At 34.1% G+C, this 18,799-nt stretch overlaps 1 pseudogene; it reads right to left on the bottom strand.

Moving 5' to 3' along the window:
- Positions 1-968: 968 nt before the first annotated feature.
- On the bottom strand, positions 969-2,939 carry LOC107860937 (annotated as a pseudogene).
- Between the last annotated feature and the right edge of the window lie 15,860 nt (positions 2,940-18,799).

An 18,799-nucleotide genomic window follows, 5' to 3' on the forward strand; every position in this document is an offset into this window, starting at 1 on the left:
GCCTATTCTCTAAGCTCTCATAAGATCGGGACGCGTTCATGGTTGAATCGAACAAAACTGTGAGAACCATAAATGGTAAAATGCTAGTTGTATGCCATGTGTTATCTAGGTGTACATTAAAGCTCGACGGTTCAAAGATATCAAATATATCGATTGACCGAGTGCAACCGATGTATGTTCACTACGAAAAGTTCAAAGGGAAATCCACTTATCCAGATGCAATCAGTCTTTGCTTGATGATCACATACTTGTCCGTAAAGTTTTACAAAGAATAGCCATTCCCCATTCATATGGGGGATTGTTGTGTTTAATTGGTGTGAATGAAAAATGAAGGGACACAACCTTTTGAGGAAAAGACACGTCATTTTGGAAAAGGAGTGACTGTTCGGATAGTTGTGTCTGTTCAGAAAAAAGACACATTATTTCAAATGAACAGATATGACTCTTCCAAAGGATACACCTTTTTGGATGAACCATTGCCACCTTTTGAAAGGGCACTTTATGGCTATATAAACCTGCATTTTTTCCACAGGTTTAGTATGAAAAATTTCTGCATAAGAAAAATATTCTCTTGCTTCTACAAACTCTGTGTGCCATTGAGTGAGTTCGAAGAAAACCAGAAAGTTTGAGGTACCGCTACATTCTAGTTGTGAAGCCATTTTATCCTGGGAGGAAAATTCCGCAACCTCGGGTACTTGAGGGGAATTATTTCCTTAAGGACACTCCGTAAATTCGGAGGACTTGGCTTTCTTCTGGCTCATCTATTTTTCTTTAAGAAACTGAAAATATACTTCTTTGAAAGATCATTTTGATCTTGTGTTGAAGGTGTTGGATAACTTCATAAGTGTTCTTGATTTATGCTTGAACTTGTGTTGAAGTAGTGTTGTGAAAATACAGATTTTGTGTACCCGAAAGACAACATGTATGTGGCTAATACTTTAGCACAAAATGTCCTTAACGTCCAATACTTGGTCCAAATTTGCTCTTATATTAACGGAACTCACCAACTAACATGAAAATGAAAATCCATTATTTGTAATATAATATACCAAACAATTTATTGAGTACACCAAAGACGATATAGAATGGTAAATAAACCAACTCTAGCAAACACTATATATAGTTACGTTGATGAAGTTTGAAATTTCTCCCAACAAAAATGACCTTGAAGCAGCAGCCATTTCTATTTTCTCCTTTCTTTTTATTTCTACAACTGTCTCGATACAGTCAAGGATCATAAGGAGTGGCAATCAAAACAAGATCATCCTTTCTTGTTGCAGAAATTCCAGGCGACTCCGTCATGTCAAAATTTTCGTGACTTTGTCCATTAGGGAGTTTCCAATCGAAGTGATAAAGTAATTGAGCTAATGGTTGTCCAACATTGGCTAAACCAAAAAGCATTCCCGGACAAATCCTTCTTCCCGCACCAAATGGAATGAATTGATGATGACTTCCAAGAAAGTCAATAAAACTATTTTCGAATCTCTCTGGGGAAAAGCTTTCAGGGTCATCCCAACTTTCAGGATCTCGTCCAATTGCCCATGCATTAACTATGACTCAACTATGACTCGAGTTTTGAAAGGTATATTGTACCCGTCAATCTTTGTATCCTCCATACATTCTCTAGGGACTAACAGAGGAATTGGAGGGTGCATCCTTAGAGTTTCTTTGATTACTAACTTCAAGTACTTCAACTCATCAAGATCAATTTGTTGAAAACCTTTCTTTTCCTTCAAGACTTGTCTCACTTCAGCTTGTGCCTTTTCTAGAACACTTGGTTTCTTCATCATTTCAGCTAATGCCCAAATTATAGTTGTCGATGAGGTTTCAGATCCCGCGGAGAACATGTCCTACATGATGAAGAAAATTGAATAAAATACGACTTTAAGTTATAACTAATTTTCACACTATAAATGTAATAAATCCTTTATAGCGAATTCATGTTAATCTTTCAGGTTACCGTATTAAGCTTGATATAGAAAACTTACGATTAATATTGATTTGATATTGTCATCCGTGATGGAAATTTGAACTTCTCCGCTTTCTCGAACTCTTAGCAAAACATCGATCAAATCTTCACCACCAAATTCGCCATTACCCTTTTGGCCATCTGCTCGATTCTGTTTGTGCTCATTCACTACATTTTCCAAAATCTCATCGATTTTACGATGAGCCTTCACCAGTCTAGTCTTCGAACCACCAACATTATGCAGCATTTTCCATGTAGGGAAAAAATCAGCAGTACTAAATCCACCTGTCAATGATATTATTTCCCTCATGAAAATTATCAATTTGTCTTGGTCACCACATATTTTTCCCAGAGCTGATCTACAAGTTACCGAACTTGTAAACCAAAATATTTTGTCTGTGAGGTTGACGGGAAGATTTGACATGGTTCGTATAGATGAGACCATCTTCGACAGCTCATCCTGGCGAATTGACCCAAAGAATTTGACCATCTTGGCACTAAGGAGTTCGAGTATGCAAATTTTACGAATTTGCCTCCAATATTCGCCATATGGAGAAAATGCTATATCTGTACTATCATAATGTATGATGTCAGCCACAACAAGTTTCGGCCTCGTTGCAAAAGCGAGGTCGTGAGTTTTAAGTACTTCCTTCGCCATTCGGGGGGACGAAATGATGACGGTAGGAATTTCTCCGAGTTGTAATTGCATGAGCGGCCCATAGCGTTTTGCAAGATTTTTTAGGCCGTGATGAGGAAGAGGACCTGCCACTGCCAAGTGATGTAGGCTTCCAATAAAAGGTAATTTCCATGGGCCAGGAGGTAAGTTTAGCTTTTGGGTTTTCCATTTTTTGAGTAGAAGAATGATGCTGGTGAGAAAGAGCGAAAATGCAACAAAGTTAGTGAATTGAATCTCCATTCTGTTGGAAGGAATTAATTAATTAAGACGAATGAACATTGATGCATGCACTATTAGTTAATTTAAGATACGTATATATAGAGAGACATTGTCTAGTTAAAAATTCTAAATTGTAGGCTTAGCTATTATTTTATCTGGCATGCCCCTTTATTTAAAGTCACAATTATTATGCTAATGAAGTCTTGATACTACATACAAGTTGATTGATGACTTTTCCAACTTTGAACTTTTCTGGAACACTAAAATATTATAGCTAGTGAAGGGTGGAGTTTAACTTTATTCTCCAGTAAAACTAACTATACTACCCCGTCTCAAAATATATCACCTTAACAAAAATTATGTTAAACTATCTTTATTTAATAAATATTTCTTAAAAACTAAACACTATTAAGAAGATAGACCATAATTAAGTGTATAGTTGAAAAAGCATACTAACTGTTGTCTTGAATGTCTTAAAGTAACAGGTATTTTGAGATATTCTTTTTAATAAATAGTACTTATTTTGACGATGAATTATCATATATGATCCTGTTGATGTGTTATAGTGTTAACAAAGTCCAAAGCCGACACAGTATTTTCCTTGAATAGAATTATTGATGGGCAAATGGTTGGGTTCAATCGGTGTGAATGGAAAATGGAGGGACATAATTTTTTATGAAAAGACATATTGTTTTGGAAAAGGAGTGACTATTCAGATAGTTGTGTCTGTTCAGAAAAAGACACAATGTTTCGAATAAACAGACATGACTCTTCCAAAGGATACACCTTTTCGGATGAACCATTGCCAGCTTCCGGAAGGGGCACTTGATGGCTATATAAACCTGCATTTGTCCACAGGTTTTGGTATGGAAATTTTTCTGAAATACAAAATCTTCTTGTCTTCAAAACATTCCTGTGATCAATCAAATCGTTTTCGACGAATCCAATTATTTAAGGTATCACTATAGTTGGATTGAAAACCATTTTATCCTGGGAGAAAGATTTCAAAACCTTGGGTACAGTGAGGGGAATTATTCCTTAAGGACACTTCGTGAAGTCGGGGGACTTGGCTTTACATTTCTGTTTTATCTTAATTTCTGAAAAAATAAAACACACTTCTTAGAAAGATCACTTTGATCATGTTGAGGGTGTTGTTGTACTTCATAGTGTTCTTGTTTTAAACTTGAACTAGTGTTGAAGTTATTGTGTCAAATTACAGATTCTTGTACCAAAAAACGTTGAAAGACAACAATCTTAAAGAATAATTTTTAGAAAAAAGAATTTTTTTTTTGCTTGTTTGGTGAAATATTTTTTTCACTAAAGTTTTTTCTTTTCGAATCTGTATAGCTTGGTTTCTGGAGATTAAAGCTTTTATCTTTCTACTCCGTTTGAACTTAACTAGTGATTTGAAGAAACAAAATCTTCATCACAAGTTAAAGATCACTCGGTTGACGATTGGAAGTCATAAAAACTTCATCGTTAAACTAGAAACAAGCAGTGTTTAAAGTTGCTGCAATTTTTAATAAGTATTTTGATATACTTAAGGTACTGTCTTGTGGTGATAGGAAAATGACGATAGATAGTCAAATGCATGATGCTAGAACGACTATGGAGGCAACTAGTATTGCCACGATGAGTCATACTAATGCTCTGCAATCTATGGAACCAGCGGAGAAACCCAAAAAATTCACGGGTATTGACTTCAAGAGATGGCAACAGAAAATGTTCTTCTACCTCACAACTCTGTGTCTTCAAAGGTTCACAGTTGAGGAAGCTCCAAAGGTGCCCGAAGGAACCTCTGAAAACAAACGCTTCGTGATTGTGGAGGCTTAGAAACACTCAGATTTTCTTTGCAGGAATTATATCTTGAGTGGTCTCCAAGATGAACTGTATAATGTGTATAGTGGAACCAAGACTGCAAAAGAGTTATGGGGAACGCTAGAATAGAAGTACAAGACGGAGGATGCTGGAACTAAAAAGTTCTTTGTTGCAAGATTCCTGGAGTACAAAATAATAGACAACAAGTCTGTTGTTTTCCAAGTGCGGGAACTGCAAGTGATCATCCATGATCTCCTAGCGGAAGGTATGATTTTGACAAATACCATTGTTGAACAATTTAAAAATGTTCTTAGTATTCACATGAACTTTATTGTAGGTTTGATTGTGAATGAAGCATTTCAAGTAGCGGTAATAATAAAGAAGCTACCACCTATGTGGAAAGACTTTAAAAACTATATGAAAAACAAAACGTAAGAGGATGTCAGTCAAAGATCTGATTATACGACTACGCATTGAAGAAGATAACAAGGCTACGGAAAGAAGTTCAAGATACAATTCTGCAATGAGTGGAACAAACATTGTAGAAGATGACCAAAACAACTCCAAAAAGCAAAATAAAGCTGGAAATGAAAGCAATGAACCCAAGGAAAAATTCAAGAGAAAGTGCTTCAACTGTGGAAAGATTTTCCACAAGTCTGCGGATTGTCATGCCTCGAAGAAAGGGAAGAAGAAGGACCAAGCAAATCTGGTTTGAGTTTAAGAAAGAAATGGATGATCTATGTGCTATGCTTTCCGAATGCAACTTGGTAGGAAATCCTAGCGAATGGTGAATGGATTCTGGTGCCATCGCCATGTTTGTCCTAACAAGGAGTTATTTTCGACGTTCGCTCTGGCTCAAGTAGAAGAAAAAATCTACATGGCAAACTCCGCTACTGCAAAAGTGGAAGGAACAGAAAAAGTGTGCTTGAAGATAACTTCCGACAAAGTGTTGACACTTAACAATGTCTTGTATGTTCCTGAGTTCCAAAAGAACTTGATTTCTGTTTCACTTCTAGAACAGAACAGATTCAAATGTGTATTTATTTTTAAAAAAATTGTACTTAGTAAAAAAGAAGTGTGTGTAGGAAAAGGCTACCTCAATGAGGGCCTATTCAAAATGAATGTAATGAATGTTGAAATCAATAAAAGTTTAAATTAATTTTACTTGCTTGAGTCTCCCAATTTGTGGCATGATCGACTAGGCCATGTTAATTACAAAACATTACGAAAACTGATTAACTTAGAAGTTTTGCCAAACTTTGAGTGCAATAAATCAAAGTGTCAAACTTGTGTGGAATAAAAGTATGCTAAGCATCCGTATAAGTCCGTTGAAAGGAATTTCAATCCCTTAGACTTAATCCACACTGACATTATTGATATGAAGTCAATGCCATCACGTGGTGGGAAAAAGTATTTCATAACTTTCATTGACGATTGCACTAGATATTGTTATGTGTACTTGCTAAATAGTAAGGATAAAACAATAAATGGGTTTAGGCAATACAAAATTGAAGTTGAAAATCAGTTAGAGAAAAAGATCAAAACTATAAGAAGTAACAGGGGCGGAGAATATGAATCTCCCTTCGCCGAAATATATGTAGAGAATAGAATTGTCCATCAAACTACGACCCCATATTCACCTCAATCTAATGGAATTGTGGAAAGAAAAAACCAAACTTTAAAGGAAATGATGAATGCCTTACTTATAAGTTTAGGTTTATTGCAAAGCTTGTGGGGCGAGGCTATCCTTACAGCCAACTGAATACTCAATAGAGTTCCCTATAGTAAGACATAATTAATTTCTTATGAAAAATGGAAAGGAAGGATACCTAACTTGAAGTATTTCAAAGTGTGGGTTGTCTAGCAAAGGTCCAAGTCCTTATGCCTAAAAGGTTTAAGATAAGACCTAAGACAGTGGACTGTGTGTTCATAGGATATGATAAAAGTAGTAAAGCATGTCGGTTTTTGGTTCATAAATCCGAACATTCGGATATTAATGAAAATACGGTAATTGAATCAGATTATGCTAAATTTTTTGAAAACATTTATCCATATAAAACTAGACATGAAGTCTATTGGAGGGTCTAAATGACTTTGAAATGAACCAAGTGAGAATGTACATAATGATGAGAATTCAAGACATAGTACACGTCAAAGAATGTCAACTTTGTTTGGACCAGATTTTGTAACATTTCTCTTAGAAAATGAGCCTCAAACATGTAAGAAAGCGATGACGTCTTCGGACTCATCCTTTTGAAAGAGGCAGTCGATAGTGAGATTGATTCAATCTTAAGAAACCATACATGGAAATTGGTTGATCTTCCTCGAGGAAACAAACCTTTAGGATCTAAATGGATCTTCAAAAGAAAAATAAAAGTGGATGGTACTACTGACAAATACAAGACAAGACTTGTAGTAAAAGACTTCAAATAAAAAGAAGGCCTTGATTACTTTGATATATACTCGTCGGTAATAAGGATAACGTCGATTCGAATGTTAATTGCCTTGGCGGCGGTATATGGTCTTGAAATCTATCAAATGAATGTGAAAACCACATTCCTAAATGGAGAATTGGAGGAAAAAATTTACATGGAAGAGCCTGAGGGTTTTGTGGTTCTAGGAAATAAAAATAAGGTGTGTAAACTTGTTAAGTCACTTTATGGACTAAAATAAGCACCTAAGCAATGGCATGCAAATTTTGACCAAGCCATGTTGGCAAACATATTCAAAATTAATGAATGTGATAAATGTGTTTATATTAAAGACACTCCAAATCACCAAGTCATTGTGTGTTTATATGTGGATGATATGTTGATCATCAGTAGAGACATTTCAGACATAAATGCAACGAAATGAATGCTCGAGAGCAAGTTTGATATAAAAGACCTTGAAGTTGCGGATGTGATCTTAGGGATAAGAATCCATAGAACTCTATAAGGGTTGGCATTGTCACAGTCTCATTACATCGAAAAGGTACTTGACAAATTCAAGTATATGGAATTTGGTATTGTTTAAACTCTATTGGATGTGAGCTTTGCACTTCAAAAGAATGAAGGTAAAAGTGACTCACAATTGGAGTACTCATGAGTATTGGGATGTTTAATGTATATAATAAACTGTACATGACTAGACATAGCATGCGTTATTAGTAAGTTAAGTCGGTACACGAGTAATCTTAATAAAACTCATTGGATGACAATTAAAAGAGTTTTGGGGTATCTTAATTACACTCAAGACTACACTTTGCATTATAATAATTATCCTGCGGTACTTGAATGATATAGTGATGCAAATTGGATCACCGGATCAAACAAAATAAAATTCATGAGTGGATATGTATTTACTATCGATCGAGGAGTGGTCTATTAGAAATCATCCAAACAGACTTGTATTGCTCGCTCTACAATTGAATCTGAATTTATCGTATTCGATAAAGCCGGTGAAAAAGTAGAATGACTCAGGAATTTCTTGGAAAATAATCCTTATTAGCCCAAACTAGTGGCACCAGTATGTATACACTGTGATATACAATGGCGATAGGTAGGGCAGGGAGCATGATGTACAACGGTAAATCTCATCACATAAGATGGAGACATAATACCGTTATAGAAATTCTCTCTAGTGGAATTATCACTGTTAACTATGTGAAGTCAAAGGATAATGTGTCGGATCTAATTACAAAAGGCCTATCTAGAGAAGGAGTTAAGAGAACATCCAAGGAAATGGGTTTAAGGCCTAGGACAAGTCAGCATGACAATAACTCTACCTTGCAGACTGGAGATTCTAAGATCTAGGTCGAAGGAGATCAAACAAAGTTATGTCTGACAAGTTCAACATTGTCAAAATACCAACCCATTCTCACGATGTAGACAATGTTTAGTAAACAATAATAAGACTTGAGGTGAAAAGTATTTTAATGATTATCTAAATTTGGCAGATTTGACCAAATAGTTTAATCTATAGGATTTAACATTTAGAAATTACCTATGTGAGGGCGAAGTGGAAGCCGCTTCAAGGAGAATATTAGTAAAGGCCTATTCTCTAAGCTCTCATGAAACCGGGACGTGTTCATGGCTGAAAAGAATAAAACCCTGAGAACCATAAAAGGTAAAAGGCTGGTTATATGACACGTATTGTCTAGGTGTACATTAAAGCTCGACAGTTCAAAAATATCAAATCTACCGATTGACCGAGTGCATCCGATGCATGTTCACTATGGAAAGTTCAAAGGGAAACCCACTGATCCTGATGCAATCAGTCTTTGCTTGATGATCACATATTTGTCCGTAAAGTTTTACAAAGAATAGCCATTCCCCATTCATGTGGGGTATTGTTGGGTTCAATTGGCGTTTATGGAAAATGGAGGGACATAACCTTTTATAAAAAGACATATTATTTTGGAAAAGGAGTGACTGTTCAGATAGTTGTGTCTGTTTAGAAAAAAACACGATGTTTCGAATGAACAGACATGACTCTTCCAAAGGCTACACCTTTTCGGATGAACTATTGCCACCTTTCGGAAGTGGGACTTGATGGCTATAAAAAGTTGTATTTATCCACAGATTTTGGTATGAAAATTTTTTTGAAATACAAACTCTTCATGTCTTCAAAATATCCTTGTGATCAATCAAATCATTGAGTGAGTTCGACGAATCCAATTATTTGAGGTACCACTATAGTTGGATTGAAAACCATTTTATCCTGGGAGGAAGATTCCAAAACCTTAGGTACTGTGAGGGGAGTTATTATTTAAGGAGACTCCGTGATGTCGGGAGACTTGGCTTTACATTTCTGTTTTATCTTAATTTCTGAATAAATAAAATACACTTCTTAGAAAGATCACTTTGATCTTTTGTTGAGGTGTTGTTGTACTTCATAGTGTTCTTGTTTTAAACTTGAACTAGTGTTAAATTTATTGTGTCAAATTATAGATTCTTGTACTCGAAAATGTTGAAAGACAACACAAACAACATAAATTTCCACCGTTTGAAGTTTAACTGCAGAAAATTTTAATATTTTGTATAATTATCGAAAATGTCAATTTTGGGTCTGTATACATAATTAACTCTTGATACATCCAACAAAGATATATTTTTCTTTGTAAAGATACATAATAAGCTCCCGATACATCTTTTTTCGATTTTAAATTTGCCGAGATACATAATACGTTTAATGAAGATACATTTTTCCTTTATAAAGATATATAATTAACTCCCTATATATTTTTTCTGATTTTGGATATATCAAGGTACATAATTAGCTCTCGATAAATCTAACGAAGATACACAATTAGTTGGGATCTTTCTAATTACTTTGTAAGAGTGAGAATTTGCATGAATATGGTAAGTTAAGATGTATGTTTACATTATTTTTTTGTTATTCATTGAGCGCACTTATAAAGTTTCCTTGAAGAACTGCTAACCAATCATAGATATAACTTGGGTGAATACTCACTTTACATCCCTCTCATTGTGAGTAACTTTGTTTTTATGTCTTCCATAAGAAAAGTTGTAAAGTCTAACCTTTGTTTTCTTTTATGTATAGAATAGGTACATTTTTAGCCCTCTATCCTCAAATATTTTACATTTTTCATACTCTTTTGTCTCTCAATTTTTATTTTTATTTCTTTCTTTTTTTTCACTTTTTTATATTTTTCTTGTTTTTTCTTTTTTTTTTCCTTTTTCTTATGGTAATTCATTTATCTCGATCTTTATCAATTCTTTTCCTTTTACTTTCTTTTTTTTCTTAAACATTATTTATTTTTTATTTATTTTTTTGAAATTTATTTGTCTCAACTTTTTTTTAATCTTTTCTCTTCTTTTTTTTTTTAAAAAAAATTTTTTCTCAAACTTTATTATTATTTTTTTCTTCTCATTCTTGTTTTTCTTAATATTTAATTTAATTTAATTTAATTTTTTGTGTGTTTTATCCTTCTATTGTTTCTTTTTTACTTATTTTTTTCCTTCTCTTGTTTTTCCTTTTTCTCAATCTTTATTTGTTTTTCTCTTTTTTTTTTCCTTCTCAGCTTCTATTATATTTTGTTAATGAATAAAAAATTAGATAATCCGCAAAGAGAATTTTCTTCTTTAAGGCTGTTTATCAGTTGGATAATTATGTTTAGCAGTTCAGCTAATTGGTTATCGATTTTTAAATATACTAATCTGCTTGCCACCCAATAAGATAACGGTTGGTTCAGTATCGGATTAACAATTAACGAACGGTTATCAGATGGTGTAACGAATAAATTTAAGAGAGAATGAAATATCAAGTGATTATTGGTAGTTCCTCCATGTCTTCACTGACTAAGCTGTGTATACACGATGTTTGATCTATTTATCAATCTTTTAGGCTTCTTGAGTTTTGTTCGTGTAGTTATTTAATAGGTTAAAACATCGAACCAAACAAAAATTTTCTTCTAGACCTAAAATGTATGAAAAAATATTTTTAATTACTTGATTAACAGAAAAAAATTAAAACTTTAATGTTATTTGAATTTTTATGTTTTGTATCAAACTTTGTGAAGGACACATTTGGGTTGTTTTATTTTTATTTCGGTCCTTTGTGTTGTCTAGAATAATTTATATTTTGGTTTAAGAATTAATTTTATATTTTCTTTACATTTTAGGGAGTTTGACTACACCTTATGGTTAGATGTCTCAAGAAGTGACATGTTATTTTCTAAACTAAGAAGTGAATAGAATAATAAATAGAGTTTTATATGTTGGATTGACCAAAGATATTTCTATATCTAGGGGTAAAAATATAATTACAATTCTTAATGGGTTAACAGTTTACCCGATAAGAAAATTGAGTAATCCATCCCCGCACCAATAAGTCATTAATTATAAAAAAATTTATCCGTTCTCCAATCATTAATTCAATAACCCATTACCAAATATCTAATAAACTAATTTTGCGGTTGGATTAACGCTTACAGTTCGGTTTTGAACAACCCTATTCTTCTTTGACATCGAAGTCAATTTAAGGGCGTAACTTGTTGTTTGAAAGTTCTTTAGGCTAAGTCTTGTCTCTAAGGTAAGAGTTATAGAATATCTCATAAATCAAGACACAATGTAGTAGTGTCAACTCTTGTCCATGGTGTGTAACTTGATGTTTGAAAGTCCTTGGGTAAAGTCTTGCCTCTAAGGGAAGAGTTATATAACATCTTACAAATCAAGATACAAAGTAGCAGTGTCAATTCTTATCCATGGAGCGTAACTTGTTGTTTAGAAAGTCCTTGGGCTATGTCTTGCCTCTGAGGCAAGAGTTATAGGCATTTCATAAATCAAGACACAATGCGGTAGTGTCAATTGTTGCCCGTAGGGCATAGCTTGTTGTTTGAAAATCATTGAGCTAAGTCTTGCATCTAAGCAAGAATTATAGAGCATCTCATAAATCAAGACGAACAATGGTAGTGTCAACTCTTGCCCATGATACATAACTTGTTTGAAAGTCATTGGTTAAGTCTTGCCTTAAAGGCAAGACAAGAGTTACAGAATATCTCATAAATAAAAACACAATGTGATAGCATCAACTATTGTCCATATGACGAACTTCTTATTTGAAAGTCCTTGGGCTAAGTCTTTCCTCTAAGGCAAGATTTATTGAACATATCAGAAATCAAGACACAAAGTGACAGTGTCAACTTTTGTCCATGGGGCGTAATTTATTCTTTGGAAGAAATCGAAGAAATAAAAAGAAAACAAACATAATAAAAGTTGAAGAAAAGGAAAAAAATGAAGGAAAAATATTTTATAAAAAATAAAAAATAAAATTCAAATAAAATAAAAAAGAGAAAAAGAAAAAACAGAAGTTTGAGGAGAAATGAAAAAAATAAAGATAGATAAAAAAGAAAAGGAAAAATAAAATCCAAAAAAAATTAAAAAAAATAGAAGTTCAGAGGAGAAAAGGAAAAAAATAAATGTTGAGAAAAATTACAAAAAAAAAATAAAAAATAAAAAATAAAAATCAAACTAAAATAATAAAATAGAAAAAAAATATAAGTTGGAATATAAATAAGTATGGAGAGTTGTTAAAAATATTTGAGATATAGAGGGGTAAATAGGTATTTTAGTTAAAAGTGACAAAAGAATTTTAAAATGAGCTGTAGGTGACTTAAATTTTAATAGTTGAGTGTATGTGACAATTACTTTATTATGGATTAATAAAGTTGAGAAATTTTGAGAATATCCCACAAGTTTTTTAATTCACACTTTGAACCAAATGTAAAACCTAATATAACTAGAAACGGAAGGAATAAAAATGCATGTTTCTCTCTCTTCTCATTTATTTTTTTTCTCTCACTTCACGATTTTTGGTGTTCATTGTTGTTGCTGCTTTATTCATCATCTTCTGCTTCATTATCATCATCTTTCTTCTTCATTATCATTATTTTCTTCTTCTTGTTGACCATTGTTATTGTTGTTATCACTACTGCTGCTACTTGACCAATTTTTTTAGTCAAATTTTGTTTCGTACATCACCTTGGCATTAATTCATAGGTAGTCTTGATAAGTAAAATTATGATTTTAGTTGAATTTGTCATTTGGGTACACTACTACTGCTGTTTTTCAATAATGAAAAGAAGAACCCAAACATGAATCCAATGTATGAGTCATCTGTTGCAACAAATGACTCATCTATTGCGACAGATGAGTCATCTGTTCCAATGGAAGACTCATATGTTGGGTTCATATTTATGGTTCTATAGTGCTGCAACATGAATCAAAAAGATAGGTCATCTGTTGCAATAGATTAATCATCTGATGCAACAGATTAGTCATCTATTGCAATATATGAATCATCATTGCAAAATATGAATCATCGGTGCAACAAATGAATCATCTGCTGCCACAAAAGACTAACATGTGTCAGCAATACCCCAAGTTGATTCCAACAGATGAGTCATCTGTTACAACATAACCTAATTATTATTATTATTATTGTTGTTGTTGTTGTTGTTATCATCATCATCGTTAACCGGCAGCAGTAGGGCCCTCCCCAGCCTTCAAATCTCATGAAGCAGCCTTGCTCTCATGGCGCCCAACTCTTACTAGAGTTCATGAATCTACCTTTTAAGTTTCTGTACGGCATCACACAGAATCACTATGTCCCAACCCGGATCAACCGTATTGTAACGATCTAAAAATTTGATGAAATATGTGATATTTGTGATTTTATGTGATTTGACTATTTTACCCCTCTCCACAGTTGTATTATGATATTTTTGGGGTGTGGCAGTGATTGATATGATTTTCAATGCATTTTTGGTATCATTTGTGCAATATTGTGGTTTTTGATGGCTTCGAGAGCCTTATTTTGAACTTATGTGGATATTTTTTGATCCGTGTGATGGATGGCCCAACGGACTGTGTCAATAGCTCCGGATATCTCATTTTGACCAAATAATATTTTTTCAAAAATCTGACTTCGCCAACGCATCCTGGACATCGAATTTACTACGGTTGCATAGTTCATTTGTGTGTTTCAGACTCTGAATGAATTTTGGGCACCCTGTCGAAGTCCGGATCGGACTTAAAAAAATAAAAAATTGGTGCAAAGAGTATATTTTTGCTATAAAAACAGCTTTTCACTATTTTTGGCTCATTTTTCATTTTAGCTCTTGGGAGTTAAACCCTAAAATAGTGTGAGAGCTTAAAAGTAAAGTTTGTGAGAGCTTGGAAAACTAGATTAACACTATTTTCTTGGTTTTATTACGAATATAAGGTAAGAATTCACCTTTTTCTTAGTAATTTCTTGATTAATTTTGCAAAACCTCAAAAATTTTAGGGCATGATTTTAAACCCAAATTTCACTCCTTTTCACCTGAATAATATTTTTATCTTATAATTACTAGTTTTTCATCAATTTCACCTTCAAAACAACTCCGATTCTTGATTTTAACCTGGATTTCAAAAATTTTATCCGGTAAAGCTCAAAAATAATTTTTCTTCTATTTGAACCCCATTTTTGACTCGATTTAACTTGAATTTTCAGCTGCAGGTTCTTAAAAATATCAGAAACATATTTTTGAAGTAAAGTTTCAACTTTGCCCTATTTTTTCGATAAACTCATTTTGTGAGTCCGTTTTGACCTCGAACCAAAGTAGTCAATATGGATTCCGTTGGTTTTATTTTGATGTGTAGATTTTATATTTGATATTTCTAATAAAGTTTGGAATTGTTTGTGAAAAGTAAGATCGCGGGTTCAAGTGTAGCGGACCGGTTTTGACTTTCGAGGTAGGTTATGACTTAATTCTTTCAGACCGGGATGGGTAGTAAATGATGATACAAAATGCATGTTAAGGGTTGGAACTAATCATGAAAAATGATTATTTATATCTTGTGCTCGTGGCGGGACTTATATGTGATGTAATTATCGAAATTAAGATATTATGTGATATGTGTGACCGTGTGGGGTCCTATGTGATATTGATAGCCTTGAATACATATGAATAATTGTATTGTGTTGTTAAAATGCTTAATGTGATACCATTGGTGTATTGTGATTATATTCATACTTTATTGGCAAATGAGATATGTGAAAGTTCATAGATGATATGAAAATAATGAGTGGATATTGACTCATGTGGTTATGAAAATATACCCATTGTGGTTAGTTGTGAAAATATATCATGTGGTTGTTTGTGGAAATACTCATTGTGATTGGTTGTGAGCATTATATCTTCATCTCATACTCGTTCATGAAACATTGGTACCACCATGACAACATCTGAGAAACACTAGCAATACCTTTTTAAAAGATATTATAACACCTTATAAAACCTTTTTCGAGGGATGTTTCTAAAAGGAGATATGATATATGTGGATTGTATATAGGTTGACGAATCCTTTCATGGGACCTACGTCGGGAAGATTTAGCTACATAGGTGTATATGGGGATTGTGCGACGACCTCATGCATCATCACCATCATCATCATATACATTGCACTTACTTTATTATGTTGTATTGGCATATTGACTTGTCATCTATGTATTTTTCGTATCTTCTTTTATTTGTATTTTATGATATTGTATATGCATATTCCCCTTTGTTCTTCTTATATGTGATATAATGTGTACTTTTGTTCTATCTTGGTATGATATTGCAATATATATAAGATATATTATAACTATTAGTGCAAGCGGTGTGGGCTACTGCTGTAGGACAGTTTCTGGTTGTAGGTGACGTGTCCTTAGTGCATATTTTGTATGTTTTATTTACTACTTTACTTGGTCGGTATATGATATCTATTGAGTACAAGTGGACCTACTCATGCCTACTATTTTCTTTTGGTATAGGTCCTAGCTCGAGTGCACCTCAGCTTGATTGACTCGGACTATAGTTGGAGCTTCTAAGGTAGTGGTTGGACATTCATGCATCCAATGTTCACTTCTATCTTTCTAAAGTAGTTATGTTTTTATTAGTATTCAGAGACAATTATTATTCCTTTGTGGTTATTTTTTTGGTGTATTTGACTCTTGGATTATATTAGTAGTTCTTACACTATTGATACCCGAGTTTGGGCATGATTAGTAGTTAGGATAAGTTTTTTCTGCATTGTTATGATTACTTATATATTTCAGCTTCATTCTAGAAGCCTTACCTTAGGATATTTCTGTCTTTTCCTCCTTTCATATCACTTTGGGTGATAGGCTTATTTGTTAATGTACGCCACAACAAGTGCCATCATGACTCTTATTTTTGGGTTGTAATAAATTGGTATCAGAGCAGCCAGGTTTCATTGGTCTCAATGGTGTAAGAATGGGATGTCTAATAGACTGTTGCAGATCGGTAAGTAGACATCCGTATCTATCTTTGAGAGGCTATAGGATGTCTTTTTAAAACTTCCCCCATTTTATTCTTTATCATATGAATTCTTTCATACCTTGTGTTCTGGGTTGTGTTCCACTCTTTATGTGCGAATGGAGTTGCTTATACCTCTTATCAGTTGAGAAATACAGTGAGAGATTGGTGGAGGTTGCTTTTCAGTTGTAGACCCCATGATTCTTCTGAGATGACTTGGGATCAGTTCACTGAGGCTTTCTTAGAGAGATTTGTTTCTTTCAGTTTGAGAGACCATATGCTGGACGAGTTTGATCATTTGGATCAAGGCTCCATGACAATTGTTGAGTAAGAGGCAAACTTCTATGCCTTGTCCAGATATTTCTATGATAGTATTTCTACCGAATTTAAGTAGATACAGAGGTTAGTAAAGGGTTTGAATATCTCTCTTTAGTTGGCTATGTCTCAGATGGTTGTGTTTGGGGCTTCTTTTTAGAGTATTATGGATCATGCTAAGTTGACAAATGGTATTATTAGTGTATCTCAGGGAGACGCCAAGAAGGCACAATATTTTGGTGATTTCAGGAGTCAAACCTCTTGAGGTAAAGATTTTGGAGGTTCTCATGGATACCATGGTAGGACAGTGTAGGTGACTTTATAAAGTTTAAGTGGTGGATCTTCTAGTTCACCAGTTCAGGGTGGCCATTCGGGATCAGTTGTACTTTTTCTTATTGAGATTGGTCATAGAGGTTGATATGTATGCGATGAGATTGGCCATATAGCCAAGGAATGTCCCCGCTGGATAATTCGAGCTACTCCTATTTCAGTTGTGAGATGTAGGGGTTCTACCAAAGGTGCAAGAGGTAGATATAGTAGAGCCCGTGTTGTTAGTCGTGGGGATATTCAGCCAGTTGGTAGTCGTGAACAGTTTTATGCTATACCGACCAAATTTAAGATAGAGGCTTCTGATGTTTTGATTACCGGTATCATCTCCATTTGTTTCAGACTTGCACTTGTATTATTTGATCCCGGATGGACTTTCTCCTATGTGTCTGTATATTTTTATTTGGGTTTTGATTTTGTTAGTGAGCCTCTTGCTATGCCTATTCGTGTATCTACCCTGGTTGGTAATTCTTTAATGGTGGATCAAGTGTACCGATATTGTGTTATGACTTTTATTGGGCATGAGACTTTGGTAGACTTGCTTGTGTTAGATATGATTGATTTTGATGATTATTTTAGATATGGATTGGTTGGCACTTTATCATATTGTCTTAGATTATTTTGCTAAAACTGTGACTTTAGCTTTGCCGGGTATGACAAGGATAGCTTGGAAGGGTACACTTTATTCGGGTTCTAAGAGGATTATATCTTATGTTCAGGCTCGTAAATTAGTTAAGAGGGGATATTTATCTTACTTGGCCCATATTTGTGACACCAGTGTTGTTTTGCCTCATTCTTTGGATTCTGTCTGTGTTGTCCATGAGTTTATGGATGTGTTCTCTACAGACTTGTTTGGTATGCCTCCGGATTAAGATATTGATTTCATTATTGATGTTGCGTCGGGCACCAAACCCATTTCCATTCCTCCTTGTAGGATGGCCCCAACAGAGCTGAAAGAACTAAAGAATCAGTTGTAGGAGTTATTGGATAAGGAATTTATCCGACCTAGTAGTTTATCTTGGGGTGCGCCTGTCTTGTTTGTGAAGAAAAATGATGGGTCTATATGGATGCGTATTGATTATTGACAGTTGAATAAAATGATTGTGAAGAATAAGTGTCCTCTTCCTTGCATCGATAATTTATTTGATCAGCTCCAGGGTTCGGTGGTGTTTTCAAAGATTGATTTAAGGTTCGGTTATCACTATTTGAGGATTAGAGCTTCAGATATTCTGAAAATAGCTTTTCAGACTCGATATGGTCATTATGAGTTCTTGGTCATGTCTTTTGGGTTGACCAATGCCCCTGCAATATTCAAAGAGTTGATAAACCCAGTGTTTTGACCGTATCTTGACTCTTTTATTATCATATTTATAGATGATATCTTGGTGTATTCCAAGAGTGAGGCTGAGCATGAGAAGCATTTATAGATTGTTCTTTAAAGATTAAGAGGTGAGAAGTTATATGCTAAGTTCTCTAAATGCGAGTTTTGGTTGGAGTCTATTTTTTTCTTAGGTCATATGGTGACTAAGGAAGGTATTATGGTTGATCCAGCCAAGGATGCAGCAGTTTGTGATTGGACTAGACCTACTTTACCTATCGAGATTCAGAGTTTTGTTGGGTTTGCGGGTTATTATCTGCATTTTGTTGAGGGTTTTTCATCCATTGCATC

This window comes from Capsicum annuum, chromosome 2 (assembly GCF_002878395.1).
Source record: "Capsicum annuum cultivar UCD-10X-F1 chromosome 2, UCD10Xv1.1, whole genome shotgun sequence".
In the NCBI taxonomy this organism is placed as follows: Eukaryota; Viridiplantae; Streptophyta; class Magnoliopsida; order Solanales; family Solanaceae; genus Capsicum; species Capsicum annuum.